This window comes from Dipteris shenzhenensis, chromosome 24, assembly GCF_047967505.1.
Source record: "Dipteris shenzhenensis isolate YYH24624 ecotype China chromosome 24, Dip_SZ_1.0, whole genome shotgun sequence".
Lineage (NCBI taxonomy): Eukaryota > Viridiplantae > Streptophyta > Polypodiopsida > Gleicheniales > Dipteridaceae > Dipteris > Dipteris shenzhenensis.
In genome coordinates, this window is record NC_141619.1 from 29,030,667 (window position 1) to 29,040,352 (window position 9,686).

The window sequence follows — 9,686 nt, forward strand, 5'->3', positions numbered from 1 at the left end:
TCGGTCACCCAATTGGATCCGACTCGACTGGTGGCTATATAAGAGCAAGCCCGTGAAGCCCATCATCATCATTGGCTACAGCAACCCTGATTCCTTAGCATCCAGCCTCCGTACTCTACTGTTTCCAGCACGCCATCGAAGCTTCTCTCACAGGAGCGCACAGCTGGGAGGCAACACCATCTATTGTATCAGTTTTACAGTAATCAAATTTTTGATTCTCCATACTATCTGCTTTTCTCTCTTGCATACGAGATCCTGTTATCTGTTGAGCAGAGACGTCATATTGTTTTCTTACAGGGTTGCTATAACCAGTGATGATGATGGGCTTCACAGGCTTGCTCTTATATAGCCACCAGTCGTAGTCGGTTAGACCCAATTGGGTGACCGACCCAGTCCGCCCAAAAGGGCCAACTGGAGGTTCTCGAAATAGGCCACCGACCACATGTTAGAACCGTGGCGCAGAATAGAGCAACTAACCTACAGTCACCATTTGGCCCAGAGCCACATCTGGGATCATCTGGGGCTCCAAATGGGCCTCGCAACCCGAGAGTGGGCTGCCCTGGGAAATGCTCTGTCTACCCTTAGTGCGATCAGTCATGGGATGCCTTCCCGCACTTGCATGTAGCCTAGTTGGCAGTGTGCCAACTCTATCTGAAGCCGCATCAGGCCACACATGGCCCCCATCTGGTGTCCAAACCAGGACCTATAGGATAACCGAGCTACTCAAATGCCTTCTCCTCATATGGGGGGCTTACAAGTAGAGTTAGCTGGTTCCCGCGTAGCTACACAAGAGTGGAGCATTGATATCTAATAGATAGTTCTGTGGACCTTTTCAACGATATGCACGACCCACGATTGCTTAGAATCTACTTGTTCCTTGACAACAACAATTCCCAAACATAGGTTTATTGCACACGAAGATTTGACACAAGAAAAAGAAGCTCTTTGTGCTGCTACTTCGACAAACGGTGGTGATAATATTGACGTCTAAGTATTCCCTACGCCATCAGCAATCTAATTTATGAGGGCAATGAACAACAGTATCACGACAAATTTCTTGCAAAAGAAATAGTATCACGATGACGAAACCCTTTGCCCTCCTCTTTACTAGTGGCCCCCAAACTTGGGCGTCAGCACCGTCGATTCATCAGACACCTTATGCTCCTGGTGCTACTTGGCTCAGCTAGCAGCTTACTAACTTGAAAAAGCAGGCACTGCACACCCCACGTCCTTATCAGTCGTGCAATAGGCAACAACCAATTCCTCCAGACACACGCTATGCAACACCTCCATGACAGGTTGCACGATACTCACTATCTTACCCTCTTTGTACGCCTGACGCCTTGAACCCTTTCTTCAGAGAACACTTGGAATGCTTCCAGACTCTTGATCGCCAAGCTCTCATCCTTTTGCAAAGCCTTCATATCCTTCATGTCCACAGGGATCTCCACATTCGTTGGCGGCACTGATGAGTTGATGAAGCATGTCGAACTTCCACTTTCAAACTTCCCTAAACTGGCACACAACGTCTAAACAGCACACACTACCTGGATGGACTATAGCATCTTCCTCTGCTACAACCTTCTCGGCCTCTGGAGAATTGGCGTTGTCTATGCATGTCGCACCAACTGTTTTGCCAAACTTTTCCAAGTCTGCCCGCAAGGAAAGAAGACAATGTGACGTCCAATAGCAAAAATGAGCACGAAAAAGAAATCCAGACCTTTCCCAAAGGTATCGCTATTGGTCTCCATCGATTGCTATTGTCCATCCGAGCTAGCCATCGCTGTCCTTGATAGATGATGATAACCAACGCCAGCAGATCTATCCCAGCACGTAACGATGCGAGCTCTAACACTCACATGTTGGCAGCTTCTCTAACCATGACAATTAATCGAACTCCCACACGACTTCAATGAAGGTGATCTGTCCCCAACATAAACTCCCAATTCCACATGGCCTCCGGGGGAACGTTCACATGGTCAACCACCAAAAAAGCAGCCCTTGAGTAATTTTCCAAAATTCGATTTTTCGCTTGAATTTCTGCTTTGCAGAAAACGAATCGATGCTAAGGCTACCAAGAGGGAATGCCAAAAAATGCATCGTCTGCCCTTCGTTGAGGTTCAAACTGCGTTGATGGTTTCACAAGAGGCGCACGATTTGATTAGATTGATCAACCTGTGCATTCTTTGCATCCAATGGAGTTGCTCAGTGATTGGACTATCAGCTGTTTCGGGGAACACCCACTTTCCAAGACCGCTCAGTGAGCACCTTTGCGAATTTGCCAATTCCAGAGAAGTTTTGGGGCTCTACGCTGCTTGAGCAGTCTTGCGAAATTGCGAATCTCGTAGGAGTTTTGGGACTGTCTGATGCTGGATTCCAAGCCCGCTCTATGAGCGGTTTATGCGAGATTGCGAATTTCAGAGGAATTTTTGGGCTGTTCGCACGCGATGCTGGATTCGACGATCGCTCAATGAGCAGTTATGCGAAATTGCGAATTTCAGAGGAGTCTTGGGACCGTATCTGGCTCATATCCGAGCGTCAAAACAGTCTCAAGATCTGCGATAGTACACAGTCTAGCTCGTAGACTGTTCAGACTCCCTTTTCTAATTTGTTTGACTAGTTGTGCCCCAGTGTTTGCAATCTATGGCGCTATTTCTCTGTTGCGTTTTCTCAACTTTACCATCGCCATCGGAAATGCCGCAGCTTGCGATTGAGCCACTATCCTCGAAGAGAAGGCGAGCCCGCACGCCCACGAGCTCGAATGTCCTGGATAGACCAGCTCTTGAGCCTAGGGGAACAAAAATAGATTCTGGTGTTCACAAGGGCAAGGTCCTAAAAAATGAGCTAGGAACTAGCAAGGTCTGTCATACACATACGGTAGATGGGCACCATCAGAGTGGCCTTGCCAGGAATGAAGACTGCGATCCTGACGAGATCCTCGCTCAGCTGAGTCCACATGCAGATGTTCAGACCTATGCCTTGCTTTTGAAGCGCTGCACCAGTGTCAAGGCCCTCTCTGAGGGTCAACGTGTGCATGAACACATGAGCAGGCATGGGTATGCAGGCAACAGATTCCTGAGTAACCTTCTCGTCCAAATGTACAGCAAGTGTGGACGACTGGAGTACGCCCGTGCTGTGTTTGACAAAATAGCCCATCGAAATTTGCACTCTTGGAACATTATGATAGCGGCCTGTGCGCAGAACGGAAGCCTAGATGATTCGAGGGCAGTGTTTGCAGAGATGCCACAGCGTGATGTGGTGTCCTGGAGTGCTATGATAGCTGCGTGTGCCCAGAATGGGCATGGCAAGGAGGCCCTACAGCTGTTTGGTCAAATGCAGACTGAGGGCCTCGAGCCAAACAAGGTCACCTTCGTTTGCGTTTTGGATGCGTGTGCCACTGTGGCAGCCCTGGAAGAGGGTCGAGAGATCCATGCTTCTGTTGCTGGCAATGGATGGGAGTCGGATGTTGTTGTGGGAACAACCCTCATCAACATGTATGGCAAGTGCAGGAGTCTAGATGATGCAAGGTCTGTGTTTGCCGACATGCCACAGCGGAATGTGGTCTCTTGGAGTGCCATGATTGCTGCGTGTGCCCAGAATGGGACCCTCGATGATGCGAGGGCGGTATTTGCTGAGATGCCACAACGGAATGAGGTCTCCTGGAATGCCATGATTGCTGCCTGTGCTCAGAATGGCCATGGCAGGGAGGCCCTGCAACTGTTACGTCAAATGCAAGCTGAAGCCTTCACTCCAAACAGGATCACCTTTGTCAGCATTTTGGATGCATGTGCCAGCTTGGCAGCTTTAGAAGAGGGTCGAGAGATCCATGCTACTGTTACTGACAATGGATGGGAGTCGAATGCTGTCATTGGGAATGCCCTCGTCAATATGTATGGCAAGTGTGAGAGCCTGGATGATGCGAAGGCAGTGTTTGCGGAGATGCCAGTAAGGAACGTGGTCTCCTGGAGTGCTATAATTGGGGGTTGTACCCAGAATGGGAATGGCAAGGCTGCCCTAGGACTGTATGGTAAAATGCTGGCTGAAGGCTTCCAGCCAGACAAGATCACCTTCATCTGCATTTTGGATGCATGTGCCAGTATGGCAGGTCTAGAAGAGTGTCAAGTGACCCATGCTAGTATTGTTGGGAATGGTTGGGAATCGGATGTTGTTGTGGGGACAGCCCTCGTCAATATATATGCCAAGTGTGGGAGCCTAAATGATGCAAGGGCAGCGTTTACAGAGATGCCCGTCAGGGATGTGGTCTCCTGGAGTGCAATGATCACCGCATGTGCCCATAATGGGCATGGTGAAGAGGCCCTGCAACTGTTTGGTCAAATGCAAGCCAAAGGCTTTGAGCCAGACAAGATTACCTTAATCTGTGTTTTGGATTCATGTGCCAGTGTGGCAGCCCTAGAAGAAGGTCGACAGAACCATGCTACTATTGCTCGCAACAGATGGGAAATAGATGTAGCCCTGGGGAATGCCCTCATTAATATGTATGGCAAGTGTGGGAGCCTAGAGGATGCAAGGGCAGTGTTTGCAGAGGTAACACTGCGGGATGTGGTCTGTTGGAATGCCATGATTGTTGCATGTGCCCAGAATGGGCACAGCAAGGAGGCCCTACATTTGTTTGGTCAAATGCAAGTGGAGGGCATCAAGCCAAATAAGATCACCTTCACTTGTGTTCTCTCTGCATGCAGTCACGCAGGTCTTGTTGCTGATGGGAGGCGATACTTTGCCTCTATGAATTCAGACCATGGCATACCTCCTTCGATGGAGCATTATTTGTGCATGATTGATCTACTTGGGCGAGGTGGACTATTGGAAGAGGCAGAGGACCTGATCATCAGCATGCCATTTGAACATGTTGCTCCTGCATGGTTGAGCTTGCTTTCATCATGCCAAGTTCACAGTGATGTGAAGCGGGCTGTGCGTGCTGCAGAGTTTATTTTTGAATTGGATCCAGGGGATGCTTCACCATATGTATTGCTAGCAAATATCCATGCTGATGCAGGTAGGTGGGATGATGTAGAGAAGGTGAGAAAGGCAATGATCAGCAAGGGTGTGAAGGAAGTGCGAGGTCAAAGTTGTATTGAGGTGAATAATGCAGTGCATGATTTTGTTGCTAGAGACACATCATATTCTCAACAAGAAGGTATACATGCTGAATTACAAAGGTGGAGTAAGCTCATGAAGGACGCAGGCTGCCACATAGGCCACATGAACTCACATGTGGGCAGCAGATCCACATGGGAACTGGCTTCCATATGAGCAGCCTCGTAGCCCCAGCCACAAGGACAGCAACGGGTAAGGAAAGGGGTGGCAAGGCTTAAACCAGGAGAAGGTTGCCCCGGTCCAAACAGAAGGTAGGCCAGAGCAAGTCAGGGCAAGTGCCCCAGTCGGCATGATCTACAGGCTGGTCAGCAGGAAGGGGAGGGACAGACCAGTCTCTCCTCCATATTATATGGGTTCATTAGGATCCAACCAGCAGGAGTTGAACTCTCCCAACAGCCACTGGAACACCTTACCATAGGGCATGCGGAATTGGAGAACAGAGCAGCCTTGTGGTCCACTTTTGGTGCTAGAGCAGAGCAGCCCTCAGCTGCAGGTGTGGGGTATATGGGGAAAAGGGCTGTTTTAGAGGCCCTTTAGAGTCCTTTAAGGTGGGAAATGTGGAGGGACTATATATAAGTCTCCATCCACCACTCCGTACACTTTTGATGTGACACCTAATCCCATCTACTCTCCATCCTTCCTGCTACCTGCTGCCTACACTCTCTCACCCTCTCTCCCCCCCTACTCTCTCTCTCTCTCTCTCTCTCTCTCTCTCTTTTCCCTACCTCATTCCCTGGCCCTCTCTCTCCTACCCCTTCTCTCTTCTTCCCCTCTCTCTCTCCCTTCTGCTCTTCTATCCCCATTTCTCCAAATCTGCCCCTACCCCCTTTTCTACATTGGTATCAGAGCTCCGACTCTAGCACCCTTGCTTCTGTTCATCCCTCATTTTCCCATTTACACTAGAGTCCCAAAGGGAGGATCAAGTGCTGCACTGAACAACAAATGCACAGCCATGATGCGGGGGAAGGCCACATATCTTACATACTAGTTTCTTAGTGTGAAACGTTTTGCCTTGAGAATAGTCTACCTCCTTCCATTCAAGAAGGAAGGTTCCACTCCATGTACGTGAAGGCCACACATACTCACATACTAATTTGGTGGCCTTTGTAAGCACGCTTATCACAGAACTCTCCAACAAGTTCTATTAGCAAAACCTTCTCTTTCAACTTGTCCTTGCAAGCCAAGGGTATGAGTATGGGAACAAATAGGCCAACTTTGAAGTCGTTATAGTGGAGCTTATAAAATTACTCCTTGGGGAACCAAACTTCCCCCAAGAAATTATCATTTCTATATATGGCCTCATTCCACCTTTAAGTAGGATTTCATTATAAGAGGAGAGGGCCGTACTCAATAGATTGTCTTTGCCATGTTTGCCACTTTTTGAGTACAGATAGCTAGATGCAAGTGAATCCTATGCTCACCCTATGTGCCAAGGACATGAGCATATTCATTTAATGGAAATCATATCATAACTTTAAATTGTGTTATGTTTATCCATTCAATATTTGAAAAAGAAATAGTTCCTATCCAACCAAAAATTTCCAACTTTAATACCTTTTTTATCACTTTAAATGATAAGCAATGGTTTGGATTGAAGTTATTGAAGGAAAATTCATGAGGGAGGAACCCTACCGTTTAGAAACTTCAAAATTGGATCCAATAGTCTTTACAACCAAGCTTTGATTGAGCTCCACTCCAGGCTCAGCCCATGCCCTAGTGGCTCCCTAGTCTTCAACACAAAGTCTTTTCTATTCTACAGAGCAAGTCTACATGGTTAGGAGGGTCTAGCTACCTATTTAAAGGGCCCATTGATGGGTTTCTATTCCCACTGAAGCCTTTCATTAAAGGCATGCACTGAGTAGAACAAAGCCAATCTATCTGTACCTTTGTAAGAACTCTTATTTGCTTATCCTTTACCTAGCAGTTCGCTATATATCTATAGCTCTTTCTTGGCGTGGTTTTCCACTTTTATGGGTGGTATAAATCCGTTGTGCTGCTCTATCTCTTTGTTTTACTACAATTTGAGGGTTCAGGATTAAGTGTGCCATTGGAAGTCTTTGGAGACAACCATCTAGATCTCTTGCCACATTATGAAGCTTTAGCCTCTTTTTTTAACTCTTACCATATTCTATTGGCTTGACATGACAATTATTGGAGCAACATATTCTAGTTGAAGCTAATTTGTATTGATTTAATTAGGATTTCTTTTTTTGCTAAATCAATTAAGGTATCCAAAGGATCTTAACATTATTAATGGGACTTAAAAATTAAATTTTCAACTCGTTCATTAGACTTTTCTTAATAAAAAATATTTTCATGTGTAGATTGATCACAATTTGATGAGCCTAGCATGCTCCTAAGTTATTGTGGCATTGATAAAAAATCATAGGCCTTCTTTAAAGCCTATCATCCCATGCATCATATATTGCACATAATATCCATGTTGGTGGGATGGTGGCATATGATTCTACATCCTAAATTTACCAATTTTAATATGACATTATAGTCTTTGGACAAGCCTTAGAGCCATTTTTTGGCCATTCGAGCCTGGGACCTTTACTACTAGTTCTAGGTCTACCTAATAACTTTGTAGGCTATGTTTTTAGTTGACCTTGGATATGCTCCACATCTTTTATATTTTGATTTGAACTTGAAAGAAACCATGGCCAAGGTGACAAACATCTATGAGGTGCCTTGCGAGGTCTCCAGGTAGAGTGGCGAGCACCCAGTCCTTAGCGAGGTCTCCAGGTAGAGTAGCGAGCATCCAGTAACCTAGAACGATGGGATCCATGGATGCCAGCAAAGAGCGATGTCAAGCTCTCGTACTCTATCTTTTTGAGCTGCTGCAACTCGCTTTTGAGAATGTAATGGTTTTCAGGGCCGGTGGAAGCGGGCAAGGATTGGTTGAAGGTAGAGCCATCGTCAATCGGGGTGGAAAGGCCTACTCGAACACTATTGAGCTCTGTCCGACTAAAAAAGCTGCTCAGGATAGAGAAGAGGGTGAAGGAAGAGGAGAGTCTGAGAGAGAGGCTAGAAGAGAATGAAGGCAGAGGGAGAGGCTAGGAAGGTGGGGAGGAATAAGCTGAAAAGGAAAAAGGGAGGGGCGGAGGGATGAAAGGAGAGGAGTTGAAGGAGGAAGGGAGGGGTGAGGTAGAGGAGCTGAAGGGCTGGGAGAGGAGGTGAGGAAGGCGAGGGGCGAGGGTAGGGGTAGGGACTGAGGGGGCAAAGGTAGGGGGCAAGGGTAGGGGTTGAGGGGGCGGAGAAAGTATGCGGGGGTAGAGGCTGAGGGGGCAAGGGAAGGTGGCGGGGGTAGAGGGCAAGGGAGAGGGCTGAGTGTGCGGGGGTAGGGGGCAGGGGTAGAGGGTGGGGGAGGGGGCTAAGGTGCGAGGGAAGGGGGTGGGGAGAGATGGCAGGGGAAGGGGGCTGAGGGGGCGGGGGTAGGGAGGCAAGGAGAGGATGAGGGAGGAGGGAGAGGTGAGGCATGGAGGGGCTGAAGGGCCTTTTCTATGGGTGGGATTAGCATGTAGCTAGCTTGGTAGGCTTGCTCAAAAAATTTCGAGATTTGACTATGTCGGCGCTACACTCCTCATACTATCAAGGAACCAAGGTGGTGACTATAAAAGGCATATGTGACCTATGAATGCAAGCATACATGGCATATGTAACCTATAAATGCAAGCATACATGTAAAACACCCAACTATTTAGACGTACGCGTCTTAAAACATAAAAGTTACCCCAACTTTGATACATATAAATGCATGGATTTTTAGTTTAAGAGTCCCCTCGATAATTATGTTAGATAAGATGTTTTTTAATCCTCACATTTGTATATGCCTTATACATCCCCCAATTCAAAACATTTTCTTTTATACTAGTTTACTATGTTACATGCTTAAATTGACAGGACTCAAATTACTACATAGGTATCACGGTCATGCACATTTGTATATGCCTTGTAGCCCAATAATCATAAAGCGCTTGATAAGTACTAGTGCAAATAGGTGATGCTCCATGCAACATGCACTATAAACTTTTCAAGTAGCTAAAACGTAAATCAATGGGCTTTAGATGTTCTCAATTATGGTGTCAAATTTTCTTATTTTGGATTAAATATACTTGTACCATTAGACTCAAAAATCTACATGCTACCGACATCTTTGGAAAGTTAGGCACTATTGTAGTATATGGATAACCTTATGACCTCTAATGTAAATATTTCCACACATCGTTACACAAGATCAACTATGCATGTTTCCATATGCACTTTTGGAGATTAAGTTCGCCAATAAATCAATTTGGAATGATCATAGCGCAAGGCTTGTTGGAATCCATGCAATTTTCCTTAGCATGCCATTACAACTTCAAATGCGGACAACAACTACTATGCCAAAAACAAGTCTAGTAAGCTTAAACTACTTCTATACAAAGTCTGTCAATACATCAAGACAAATGGGAGTCATCTTTTTCAAACAAGGTCATTTTATCACAGGGGCATGGATTTCATGTTAACACTAGTAAAGTTTGATATAGGCTTGGTAAGACTCTTTTCTTAGTGTATTTAAGTAGCAA

The 9,686-nt window shown here is 46.4% G+C and overlaps 1 pseudogene; it reads left to right on the forward strand.

The window, feature by feature from the left end:
• Positions 1 to 2,156: 2,156 nt before the first annotated feature.
• LOC147886458 (pentatricopeptide repeat-containing protein At2g13600 pseudogene) lies at positions 2,157 to 6,184 on the forward strand (annotated as a pseudogene).
• The last annotated feature ends 3,502 nt before the right edge of the window (positions 6,185 to 9,686 follow it).